The 13,996-nt window shown below is 46.6% G+C and overlaps 1 protein-coding gene across 1 annotated transcript in view; it reads right to left on the reverse strand.

Moving 5' to 3' along the window:
* LOC146808489 (TRPM8 channel-associated factor homolog) overlaps nt 1-13,996 on the reverse strand; it is a 153,195-nt gene that overhangs the window by 17,935 nt on the left and 121,264 nt on the right. The gene's annotated exons all lie outside the window — the stretch shown is intronic.

The following is a 13,996-nucleotide window of genomic DNA, read 5'->3' on the forward strand; positions in this document are numbered from 1 at the left end:
GTTGCACACGCACTTAATAGTGATAAAAGAAGAGGAAGAAACAAATAAAGCAACGAACAACACTGCAGAAACCACGCCTCAATATAGGAGACACTTGAAGGTGGCAAACATTAAAAAGCATTCAGTGATCACGTCAGCACAGCTCACTATTCGACTCACCCCGTAGTGGTGTATCGAGGGTTTCAACGAGTTGGCGCTGGATTATAACACTGAGTAGTGCAGTGTTCTGTTGTGGTAAAAAAAGGAAAATGGCAGCGTTGGTCTCGCTAACATTAGTAACTGGCCAAATCGACCGCGAGGTGTTAAAAGGCAGGCGCTCTGAGTGAGAGTCAGTCATGAGGGTCGATATCCCTGTTAAAACAATGGTAGAGTAACCATAATGGTCAACTCTCATAGCAAATGCTTACCAGAGTTTAGCAGGTTACTTACATGTGTCCTCAGTGTGGGACACGTCGAGTCCTACCCTTCGTCCACGCCGACTCGGGAGACAGAACGGACGGGCAGTATAAATTCAGGTAAAGAGCCAATCAGTAACGGTGACTGATCATCTCCTCTGATGGAGGAACAGAGCGCGAGCTTCACTTCCGGTGAAGAAGCTAAAGCGCGAGCCACACTTCCGGAAAACGTCTACGTCTGCTGAACGTAACGTGATAGTGGCTGTTCCTCTGTGGTGAAGAGCTAGCGTGCGAACTAACCTTCCGATCAAGAGGATAGGGCGCAAGCCCCACTTCCGGAAACGTCCATGTTCAGTGAACGTAACGTGTAGAACGGAGCAAGATCAATGGTATCAGGCTGAGGGGGCGGGACTACAGAAAAAACGGGTCGACTCCAGAATGGAAGATTGTCAATAGCCGCACAACGGCCCAACCAAAGGTGAGGGTGAGTACAGAACATCGTGCCACCCTCAGAATCCTCCCACCTATGTATCCTCTTGATCTGGAGGTTCCTCCTGACCTTACTGACTTACATATCATTAGAGGCCTTTTTCGTGTCACTTTTTGAGGAACAGCATACTTCTATATACTTACATTTATGATTGGGCTGTGTGTGCTGGACCTGTTCAAAATAGCCCGACGTTCCTTCTCCTTTTTATAATCTGTCTCAGTAGTGCCCTCGGTCTCTTCGCGCCTAGGAGTGTTCCTGGCCTCGAAGTTTAATTGGCATTGTTAGGGGTCAGTATGTCCCATTGTATTCAGCCATGTACGAGCAGGCATGACAAAACCCCAAGATGAACCACAATGGGTGGGGTGCTCCAGTGCCCTGTGCCGATTCACTCTCAACTCGTGGGTCACAGCGCCGGTAGGCCTCGAGGCACCCACCCGAACGCTCAATATGGGGGGCACACACCGCAGGTATATTTGATTAGCAGTGCAGCAGTAGATGGTCCTCTCGCATCAGTGGGCCAGTGAATGAGAAGAGGTGTGGGGTATCTCACATCACGCAGCTAGCGTAAAACTTCAGGCCGCAAGTGGTTGGGATATCTTCCCCCCGCGTGTTGGAAAAATCAGAAGCTGCGGGGGAGGGAGATGCGGCCCAGCTCTGCTTGAGGAAGCACCGTGATTGAGTCTTTTAAAGAAAGTCTGCCGGGATCACAGGGCATGCCCCACCCCACGAGCTATGTGCTGTAGTACTCACTTCGACCCATCGGTGATCACTGTAGGTAGTCCCAGCACGGCCCCCTCCTTGTCTGGACAGGTCCGCTCTTCATTAAACAAGTATGGCGCAGGAACTGGCCATCGGCCTGCTTCGCGCTCTCCGGGTCCCGCCCTCAGGTTCACCCGAGACCCCTGTCTTTTCGGGGCCTTCGAGGTCTGCGTCAGGCTCTGGAGTGCATTGAATCCTTCCCAGCACAGCAGGCACCACTCAAGCCAGCGAGCGGCTCATCCCGCGACCGCACATCCACGTCGTCGGCTCCTATGCGAGCGGTCATTTTTGTCACCGTGAAGAGGCAACAGGAGGATTTTATGAGTGACGTCTCCGGCCATCTTGGTCACTTGCTTGGCCACGTCCCGAGTAATTTACAGCTTTAATTAAGTTTACTGCCTTTTACTTATTCACAAAATCAGAGTATAAGTTGATACTAAAAAAAGGTAGTAAGTTCATCAACATACATGGCCAACCACTGGTACTGCAACACGTTCCTATAGAAAATAATGGAGGTAGGGAATGATAAAAAAAAAACATAGTGAATAATGTTAAATTAAATTACATTATTGAAAATGGTTAAAAATATAAATAAATATAGAGTAATATTAAACTATGTATAATAAGTCCATATTTCTTTTTTAACTATAAAACATGAACACCCTTGCTTGAATTTAAAATTAATGTAAGAAGAATGTTTATGAAACTACAACTAAATACATTTTAATTAATTAAATACAACACTTTTATGAATTATGGGAGTTCTAAATTAGGACCCATATGAGTTTACTCGCATAACTGTCTGAGCTGTCAGAGAAACTTTCTACAGTCAATCTGGTGCCGCTCGGCAGCTGGACCCCACTCTGGACCCCTCAGAAACAGCATCGCCTTTAATCATGAATGCTTCTATTTCATTGGACAACTTACAGCTGGTTTATTCAGCATCACTCGTATTTGCTGTCAGGGAATGTTGTCCCTCCATAGGGGAAGAGAGTTCCGGGTAGGAAGATGATTTACCTGTAGTAAAATTTCTCTTACATGCTTTAGTTGCCTTGGTTTAGCTGAAAAGATGCAGGTTTTGCATTCTACTTCGACCCTTCAGTCTAGACAGGTATAATGTAGCACACTTGATATTTTGGGTTGAAGAGTGTTCCTTATCTTAACAGATTTGCATCTGTCCTCCTTCACAGCAGATGTAATTTGTGGTTAAAGGGGCATAGCCGAGCCCTGGTATCACAGAGATACCCCCCCTTGACAGTCGAAGTATGGGGTCCCAGTCTCTGTAACTGAGAAGCCTGGTGATAACAGATCTAGATGATACGCCTGGGTCTGAGGCCTAGGGTGCACTCAGCTTGCTCCATGAGGAAGGTTTCTGAAAAAAACAGATCTACCACATCATTCTGCTAAAAGGGTTTCCACAAAACAGCCCTAATGCCCCATTCTGATAGAATGAGATACACCAATAATCCTGACATAGTTGTGCCAGATGCCAGCATGATCCAGGGCATTCAATCTTGACATCTATAGCACTGAGCTGCTTCTTCCCGTTGGACAATTTAGCTGTCATTGCCGTGGAATCATCTTCTGGACCAGGAATTCACTGTTCACCTCATTCAGGTGAACATTTTGTCAGTCAATCTTCCTGGTCAGATGATCCAGGCAAGAGATCATGGAGAGAAGCTTATTAATGGATCAAAGACTGGCCTTGAGATGCGATAGTATGATCTGTGTGTCTCTTCCAGAGCTCAGCACCTCCCCGCATGTACCTCCCTCTGATGTCTCATGGGTTGTCACCATTTTACTTTGTTGCTTGTCTTCTTTAGCCACGACCGAGTACGGGGGGAGGATCCGTCAATGCAGGTCTGCCCAGGGTAGGCCAGTTTGCCCCCTATGGATGGAGTTCACATACATTTATAGCAGATACTCCTATCAATGACAATATTGGCCCCAAAGCCTGACAACCAAGCTGCACAGAGGCCCAGAGTATTGCTTTTCATCCCTCCTTGATGCCACCAGCAGAAAACTTTGTTTTCAGGCCTAGAGGGTTAGTTCAGTAGAGCTCTGGGTGCATGTACATCAGGAGTAAATGAGCCCAATAATACCCAATGTATAATGCCTTCTGAAGGGAATTGTAGAACGTCCTGCGGCACTCAACTGCAATTCAAATTTATGTACACCACTCCTGAGGGACCTACTGCGTGTGGAAGTGGAATTAGGATGAAATAATGTCCTCCCACCTGGCGACATTCGTAACTGCATCAAACAGTGGAACTGTAGTGCTGACATGCTGTAGAGAAAGTCATATGCCTACTGCAGAAAAATACAACACTTAATTCCTTAAGAGTAATGCCCAGTTAGTTTAGGGGACTCAGTCACAGGGCCCAAGTTGTGGCTCGATCAATATATTTATTCCCAGATGGATCAGATGAGCCAGATCAACAGAGCCCCAGGGGAAACAAAGAGAGCGTGTCCCAAGGTGCACACACAATGCATCTCTGCAATGGATGGCACCACTGTGCTCCCGCATCTGTGCGCTTGGACTACATCACACAGGGTATTCCAGTCAGCTCTGATTCTACTTCTGGCCTCTTATGGACCTTTTTTCACAGGAACAGTAGCCAATTGCCTCCTGCCTGATTCTGGGCCACTATCGCGGCCAGGCCACAGAGGCCTGCCTTTGCATACAGGCCTCAGCTCCATAGCTAGATTCTCCTGAGGCGGAAGCCGGGAGAGGTGTGTTTTTAACTTGTTGCACTACCTAATAATTTTCGCACTGCTGTACTTCCTTTTAGGAAATCAAAGTGTTTTTAAATATTCTGCCACACTTGATTAGGCTGTTTGTATATCTCCCTCTTACTCACCGTATCCAGCCAAGTGAGGCGCGGTGCGGTGAAGGTGCCGGTGTACATCGGAGGCAGCCGGAGGAAGGAGCGGCCATCTTGCGGGTAAAAGAAGGGTGGTGGGCTAGTTGAGGGGAATACTCCTGCATAAATGAACACGTCAATGCATACGCGTAGTGGACGCATGCAGCGGGCGCGCCTATGGCAAGCCCGTCTGCACCCGGCCGAGCCCAGAGGCCACCCACCCTGCCCGAATTGAGGTAAATTGTCCCCCTCCCTCTCGTATCGCCTATTCAGGTGATCTCCTATGGAAACTTAGGGGAAGGGAGTTAGTTAAGCACCAGAACTACCTCTGTTGCCAGCAGAAACTCCCGGGCATTTTAGAGGGCCCTGTGGCCTGTAGGCACTGTCAATTTCAAGGCCCCCAGATATTAGGGGATTAGGAACAACCTTATGGAGCAAAAGGCTAGCGGGCTAAAGTGTATACTATGCAACGTGAGATTACTTGCGAAGCACCCTTTCGAAATCTGGGATATGATTGCATTGCACACCCCAGATATATAATTTTTCACAGAAACATGGTTAAACCCCACCAACTATCCACTGATAGTAATGGCTATTCCAGAGACGTATACTCTGTTGCATCTGGACAGAGAGGGAAAGATAGGTGGCGGGATTGCTATAGCATACAAAAAGCACCTTAAAATAAATTGGATATCCACACTAAGAAATGACAGCATGGAAATAGGAATTTTTAAGATTGTCACCTCCCCCACGGATAGCTGGAATGGAGCCCTATTATATCGTCCACTGGCTCTAAGACTGGCTTCGCAGATAAACTGATCAAACTAATTGCTATGCATGTGCTCGCTGCAAACAAGTTCCTCCTATTGGGGGATTTTAATTTCCATGGGGAGGAGCTCATGAGTCAGGAGGTGAATCCCCTCATGCACTCCCTTGATTTGCTTGGCCGGACAAAAAGAGTGACTGGTCTGACTCACAGTGCTGGACACATCTTAGATCTTATTTCTGCTAACATCAATAATCTAGCCTGTAGCCCTCCAGAGTCGCTTACATGGTCAGACCATGCGATGGTTAGTTTTGCTGTCGAGCTGTGCTGCCCTAAGCCTACTACCCCTAGCTTGGCGAAGAAACAAATAATGCTTAGACCTTGGTGTAATCTCACAGTTGAACGTTTTGAGGAGGCCTTTCACCTAGAGAAAGGGAAAACGGAGATGGGAAATGAGCTAACGTTGGAGGATTTTAAGAAGGCGTTTTCAACTGCCTTGGATGCAGTCATTCCCAAAAAGAACATGGCTCAGCGGCCAAACCGCCCGTCAGCCCCCTGGTACACAGGCGAGCTTAGGACGGTAAAGTCTAAATGTAAAAGATTAGAGAGAGTTTGGCGTGTCAGCAAAGAAATGCAAGATAGAAGGCTGTACAAACATTCCTTGACCTCTTACCATCTCAATTTAAAACTGGCAAGACGCCAATTTATCTTTAAACAAATTGAAGGTGCGGCGAATACACCTAAGGCGCTTTTTAGTATAGTAAAAGAATTTGTATGATTACTAGAATTTATGCGAATTTTCCATCGAAAAATGAGCTAGCCCCTGATGTTCTCAGTTATAGGGAGCTGGAAAAAAGGTCAGGTAGTACTTTTCGAGTGTTTCGCTCCAATTACTCTTGAGGAAGATTCCAAAGCACTCGCCTCAGCTAAATCTGGCTCACCAACTGATCTTCGCCCTCCCAAAACGATGGCTCTCCTAGCTACCAGTTGTGCGCCAGTTATTCTCCAACTTCATAACTCATCTATTCAATCTGGGAATATTCCAAGAACATGGAAGGAAGCATACGTGCGTCCTATCCTGAAGAAACCAACGGCAGACCCGCGAGAACTTGGAAACGACAGCACGATTTCTCTTTTATCTTTATTGGGAAAAGCATTGGAAGGCATGGTAAACAAACAACTAAGCCAATATTTAGAACTAAACCAAATATTGGATCCATCACAATCAGGGTTCCGACCGGCCTACAGCACCAAGACTGCTATTTTAGCAGTCACGGATTCGCTTAGGCTACAAATGGATTTAGGGGCTCGGCAATATTGATTCTGCTGGATCTCTCCTCAGCTTTCGATACCATCTCCCATGAAGTGCTAGCGGAGAGATTGGAATCCTGCGGTATCCAGGGAAGAGCCTTAAAATGGTTATGTAACTTTATGGCTGGAAGATCTCAGACAATCATGCTCGGGCCACACCTGTCAGACTCAATCCCTCTAGATAAAGGCGTACCCCAGGACTCGTGCCTAAGTCCGACCCTATTTAATATCTATATGGCCCCGTTAACCGGTATAGCGGAAAAACTGGGCTTTGAAATCATCTCTTATGCTGAAGATACTCAGCTCATCTTCCCGGTTGGCTCGGACTTAATAGCAGAGAAAGCTCGGTTTGCCAGAGGAATGCTTGAAATTTCAAATTGGATGACGCGGAACTGCCTCCAGTTAAACCCCGGCAAAACCGAGCTAATGCTAATAGGTAAATCAACTGTCAACTGGTCAGATGACTGGTGGCCAGCCCAATTGGAAGTTGCCCCTATTCCGACTTTATGTGTTAAAAATCTGGGGCTAAAACTAGATCAGTCCCTATCTATGAGAGACCATATAGCTGCAACAACCAGCGCATCTGCTGCGAAAAATTCTCCCCTCTCTGCCCACAACCCATCGAAAAACCTTGGTTCAGGCAATGGTTATCAGTCGCCTGGACTATGGTAATGCCCTACTGGCCAGGGTAGGAGAGACCTTGTTGAGTAAACTCCAGGTGATCCAAAATAAGGCAGCTAGGATGGTAATGAACACCCATCAGGCTCTGCATTGATTCCCTTGTTGCGAGAACTCCACTGGTTATCAGTGAGGAAAAGATCGTTTTTTAAGATCTGCTTTCTCACGTATTCGGCACTCAGTGGTAGAGGCCCCAGATATCTCCAAAACAGACTTGTTAAGCATGTCCCTATTAGAAATCCGCGGTCCGGTGCGCAGGCCCTCCTACAAATGCCACCTATCAGGCTATGCCGTTCTGGAGGAAAATCCTTTTCATACTTGGCACCTAGATACTGGAATGAGCTCCCAGACTCTCTTCGCAGAATCACAGTGTATAGCACCTTTAGGAAACAGTTAAAAGCCTTCCTTTTCTAAAATGGCCTGTTCCCTTCAGTCTTAGGAAAACTCTAGGAAAGCGCCGAGATGCCCCCGGGTGGGTCACGCGCTATAGAAGCTTACATAACATAGCTCAGCCCACACTTCCTCCAGCGAGCTGCCAGCACACCCCATGGTTCACAACTGCAACAGGGTCTATTTAAAGTAAAGTGCCACGTGTCTAGCTAACCACTGTAATCCATATTTTCCTCTGTACGCAGGGTGGGATCACAGAGCTTTGCACTTTTCAGCCAACTTTGTTGCTTCACAAGCCACGCCTCCTTGAGATTTAATTGATGCAAAGTAGAAACAGAGGTTTCCAAGGATTCATTCAAAAACAATTATAACCGACTAATAACTCTACCTAGTACCCAACCTAAGGTATTCTCTTCTCAAAACTGCAAAAAGAGTTCCCTGGTTGTGAGCAATCATACAAGACGGTCAATAAATAACATACTGGACCTTGAGCCGAAGAAAGAAAAACCTCAACAAGGGAATATTTTAAATTCAATCTTGGTATCAACAACATCGTATGGAGATGCTGATGGTGCAGCACACATTAAAAGGCGAGTGATAACAACATTCAGAATACAAACATGACCACACAGGGTGGGCCAGTAGTTATCTAAATTGGTAGGGAGAACAATGTCTGTGGGGCCAGAGTAGCTCACCATTTACCAGCCAAACTATACTTTCTGAGCTGCTGACTGAAGCTGTATTGATCACACCCAGACTGGCAGTCAATGGAGTTTGACTCATGTTAGGGCTGTCACTGTTAGACAGGAGAGACTGGGCCTCCCTTTTTAATTAAGGACTCTAATTATTTGTTTCTGATGGATTGCCAGCAGAACCCGGAACAAATTTTGCTGATTGCCTAGCCTTCTTGAATTAGTAAATGTCCATCGAGGATGGTTTAGTGCTAAAGGAAGATTTAACGTTTGTTAAGTTGCCAGGTGAGATAGATTCTACATTATTCAATTCACTGCATTCCAAAGCTCAGCAGCAAGACTCATCCTCGATCTCCTCAGAAGGACCCACATCACACCCCACCTCAAGCAACTACACTGGTTCCTGCTCCAGAAGAGATGCCAGTTCAAGATGCTGGCCCACGCATACAAATCCCTTGATAGAGTGCAACTTCGCTCTTTATTTGTAGGGGGGCGTTATAATCATGGTTAGTCCACATCCATATGTAAACCTGTTGTATCATGTACTTAGAACGTGAATTGTGATAACGTGTAAACAAACTGTTAAAAGTTTTCTTCATTGTAATTAAAGAATTAATGTAGTGAATGTGCGAATTTAGGTTATCAAAAAAAGTGTGTGAAGTATATTCATGACTAAAGAATATAATCCTTTATGGAGATTCATCTAATGTGTGTATTTTGATAGTTCATATATGCGTGTCTTTATATGTGTGTACTGTTCTTATGTTAGACGATGGTTTGGTGGGCCTTACTTTCGTTTCTCCCTGTGTGCTCTCAGGTTGTAGGTTGCTAATTAGAATTTATGTACTTGTGGAATTCTCTCTTTTCTCGTTTTGTTACAGGTGCAGGAATTTGACCTCATTAGTTTCAATAACGTCTTTGTTGAACATACCCAAGAAGGAGAAGATGCCTTTCAACAAGCGGAGTTGATAAAGTAGGAGGATGACATTCATGTCTGGAAAGGTCTGGGAACCAAGGTCACCAACAAAGAGATTGGACGTCCATTGCTTCAAGGAGAGATACCCAACAAAAGGAGTCTAATTGGATGAAGTGGTCTCATGATGTATTTGGGGTGCCGAATTCAAACTTTGAATTGGGGATAGGTACAGAGTCCGCACTCACTTCTGCCTTACCCGAAGAGCATCTTAGAACGAGCTCTGTAGCTTTACGCTACTTGACCCAATTGACATGAGTGTGCTTCTTAGGAAGTCATCACATGCTGACACCTTTAAGGGAGCTTGCCTAGGGTAATCCAAGTAGGGATGTCACGTTATGGTAAGTGTAGGGGCAGATTTATGCTCTTTACTTATAAACCGCCGTTGCACTGTCTAAATTTAGTTTGTAGATTTGATTTTATATTAGTGCCCATGTATTTTTACACTCTCATTATGAGATGTTTGTTAGACCTGGCACCATTGGCGTGGGTCTCCCTTCCATTTTTCGCTGTGCCACTGCCATCCCGTGCCACAGCGCGAATGCTCCCTTTGTAAAGATGTGAATTGGTACATCCATGATTGGCTTATTTGGTTTACGTGTTAGTCCTTAGTAGCGTGGCCCGTGTGTGCCCAGGGCTGGTAAACCAAATGCTGCTGGTGGGCCTGCAGCACTGGTTTGTGCCACCCACAGAAGCAGCTTGTAAAGTGTGTCTCAGACCTGCCACTGCAGTGTCTGCGTGCAGTCCAGAACTGCCATCTTGGCTGAGAAGTGCACCCACTTCCCAGCCCCTGAACCTTCCCTTGGCATCCTGTATGCCACCCTTATGATAGGGTGCATTGTATGTGTAAGGTAGGATATGCTCTAATGTGTGTAGCATGTCCTAGTAGTGAATTACACCCAATTTCGTTTTTTACTACTGTAAGGCTACCTGTTCTCCATAGACCAGAATGGGAGGTTTTGGCTATTACATTCTATAGTCCTAACTGACTCACAGAACATGGTAGAAACACAAATTTAGTATGCCTGAGCTCAGAATATTAAAATACATCTTTTAGTGAAGGTTATTTTTAGGTCTCGCTGAGCCCAGCGCATGCGCTGGCTCGAAGAGACATTTTGTATGTGGGCTCCCAAAAGTGCTACCAGGCCAGCCTAGAGCTACAGTGCATGTGCGAGGGCGCGCGCGCCGCGCTTACTTTCACTTTCACAGCCGCTTTGCTGCGCAGACCCAGCCTCCTCTGCCGGCAACAATTCCGCTGGGTTAGAAGGACATACGTTCACGTGCATAAGGATCTCCTTCAGTAATGTAAACATGATATTGGAAAATCTGCTTTTGAAATCCAACCAATTTCCGCACTGGTAAACTCCCAGTTCCTCATAGTTTTCATAACAATACAGTATCTGAACTCCTTTAACACGTACCCCCATCCCCCTTGCAAGTTACTACTTTGCCGCACATACGGCCACTCTCCAAACATTAGTATTTAGATCATATTATAAACTACACATATATTTTTTTAAAACACCTGTATCGTTTATTGCTTTTAAATAAGACGTTATCCGTGGTCGAAAAATACAGGTTCAAGACCTACTGCAATTCAATACTTTAAAGTAACACCCACAGTGTAGAGTTCAACTCCTCAGTAAATGCGCTTCGACGCCTCGTCAAAGGTTGACGCGCTGTAGAAACGTAATCATCATAACTACAATCCACTGGCCATAAAGGTCTTAAGAATAAGAGTGCCCTAACCTCTCTCATGCCAGCCACAGAGCCAGCGTTAGGTTCCTCAGACAAATATAGCTTGCCTCGTAAATCTGAGATACTTCCACACTTTAGGGGGCTCGCGCTCACCTACTTTGGCTGGAATACTGGTCCTTCAGTGGCACCACCGAGGCCGAAGAACAAGAGTGCCATAACCTCTCTCGTGCCAGCCACAGCGCCAGCGTTGGGTTTTCTCAGGCAAATATAGCGTGCCTCGTAAATCTGGGATACTTCCACACTTATGCGGTTGAGGAGGCTCGCGCTCACCTGCTGGCCTGGAATACTGATCCTGCAGTGGCCCCGCCGAGCCCGGGCTCTGCCAGAGTCCGAGAAGCAGCAAGGAGCTCACCCATGCCAGACTCATTGTCCTCGCAGGCGGGAAGACTCTGTTGGTTTGGGACCTTGTTCCCCGCAGTTAGAGCTGCCCGGAGTCAGGTGAGGACGCCGCACATGACCCCGAAAGCAGGAAGGGAATACCGGGCAATGCTTGGAAGGGAGGCGCTCCTTACAGACAGCAGGGCACGTCCTTAGTCAGCACCGACTTCCGCGTGCCATGAGGTAAACAAGCGTCTCACCTTTCCAGATGGTGAAGTAGTGCGATGCAGTCACGGGCGCCCTGTGTCACTGAGTCACTCAGGAGTGGAACCAGGATTCGTAGTAAAGCCCAGGCGCTAGTACTTGATTGTGATTTTCAAATATACCCACTGCATTGTTAGGTCTCGCATTTATACGAGTTTGAGCTATTGACATTGCAAATAACAATGCCTTTTATTTTTGTTTTCGTTATTAAAACATAAATATGAAAACAAAACTAAAAGCCATTGTCATTGACAATGCCAATACCTCAAACACACGTAAATGCGAGACCTATTGCATTGCAAATGCTTGTTATATTCTGTGTTTGAAACTACCACTTTTAGAGTATAGGTACTTTCTTGCTTCAGCCTTCCAGTGTGCTCTGCTGTTATGTTTATTGGCTGTCTGGTTTTGGAGGGACAGGGCAGGCTGAGTCAGACCTAGGTTGAATAGAGAGATCTGCCTTGGAGTGAGGGGAAGGGTAGCTCCTGCACTTGAATAGGGCTGTGCCTGGCAAGGTGAATGCTGGCTCCACCTCCCACTGTGCGTCTGAAGGCAGACCCCCTCTTTCTGAAAGGAAGGATGCAGCCTGGTAAACAAAGTGCTCCAGGGCTGGGCAGAACTGGTTCTGGCTGGGTTCAGAGACTTGTGGCTCATAAGAACAAAGACTTTGGGGGTATAAATATTTGTGCCCCAACCCCTACAATTTGTATTGCTCCTGGACAACAAGAAGAACCTCTGTCCGTGTAACTACAGGAATCCGCAGGAGAAGGACTGTCCTTGTGCTTGTATGCTGTTTCTTGGACTGGCCTGCAGTGGTAACTACTGACTTGGAAGAAGAGGAAAAGGACTTTGAAGGAACTTTTATTTTTGGCTACAGCAATCACCCAAGGGCTAGAAGAGAGCTGGCCTCCTGCAGGAGTCTCAGGCACATCAGACTCCAACGCCAGCTTCCTGTTTCCTCCCAGCGAGGATTTCTATCTGCAGGTGAGGCTCCTGTGAGTTCCAGGGCCTCTAGTTCTACTGTTGAGAAAAGAGTGCTGAAAAGAGTCGCTAACCCCTGTTAGCGAGCCGCTGCAGCTGGAAAGCGTGAGGAAAATCGTCGCTCTGCTGCCGCCGAGCGCTCGCTACCGGAGATCGTTGCATCACCTGTCGGCGGGCCTGAAAATGCCCACTAACCCCGAAGATTATCGCATTACCTGTCAGCGGGCCCCAAAATGGCCAGTAACCCAAGTGCATCGCATCATCTGTCTGCGGGCATAAGAGTGCCCGCTATCCCGAAGATCATCGCAGAGCCTGTCAGCGGGTTCCAAAACGCTCGCTAACCCAAGTTATTGAATCGCCTGACTGCGGGCCTGAAAACGCTCGCTAACCAAAAATCATCGCACCAAGTTCATTGCAGCGCGGACGCCGTGCGTTCCCCATTTTCCCCGCATCGCATCAGGATCGTCGCTCCCTCGCTGAGCGCCATTTGCTTTTATCGCAGAAAGATCGCACACGCAACAAGCTCGGCGCATCATCCTTCCTTAGTGGCAAGGATTTTATCGCATCGCCGGCTTAGCGTGCAGAAGTTTGTCGCTTTGTTCTGCACGCAACCCAGCGCATCATCCTTCCTTGCGGTAAGGATTCAACGCATCGCTGGTTAGCGTGAGGACATTTATCGCTACAACTCCTTAGCGACATTTTTGTTGCTTTGCTACAGAATCCAGATACCTTCTGAGTAAAAGGGTCGCAGAGACCACTGCATTGTACTGAACATCGTTTTGTGCACCTTGAACTATTTTTGCAGCATTTTTAAAGTAACCCTATGGTCTTAGTATTGTGGATTTTTACTGTTACTGGTCTTGTGTTAAGTCTATATAAATATACTTATTTTTTTCTGATTACTTGAGTGGTGTCCATTTGTAGTGTTCCTCATTGTATTACTGTGTATGGTCATAAATGCTTCACACGCTGCCTCTGAGATAAGCCTAGCTGCTCGTGCCACGTTACCACAGGGTTGAGCAGGGGTTATCAAAGGGTGTAGGCTGCTTACTCTGACTTAGGAAGAAGGGTCCCTACTTGGACAGTGGCCAGCCATTGCCAACTAGAGACCCCCATTTCTAACAATGTTTGTATGTTCAACTTTTCATGGTGTTGTAATAAATATAATAAAATTGGATTAGGAGTCTGTATTTCCTTGGTTAGGAGTATGGGTAATGTATAATTGGCAGGTGGGCTTTTCTCTCCTCCACGCTGGTAAAACAGGAAACAAAGAGCCATCGGCCAGGGGATCCAGGGTAAGTCTAGAACTTGGAACCCGGCTCCTTCACCCTAACAATGAAGAACCAGTATACATCAA

This window comes from Triturus cristatus, chromosome 8 (assembly GCF_964204655.1).
Source record: "Triturus cristatus chromosome 8, aTriCri1.1, whole genome shotgun sequence".
Lineage (NCBI taxonomy): Eukaryota > Metazoa > Chordata > Amphibia > Caudata > Salamandridae > Triturus > Triturus cristatus.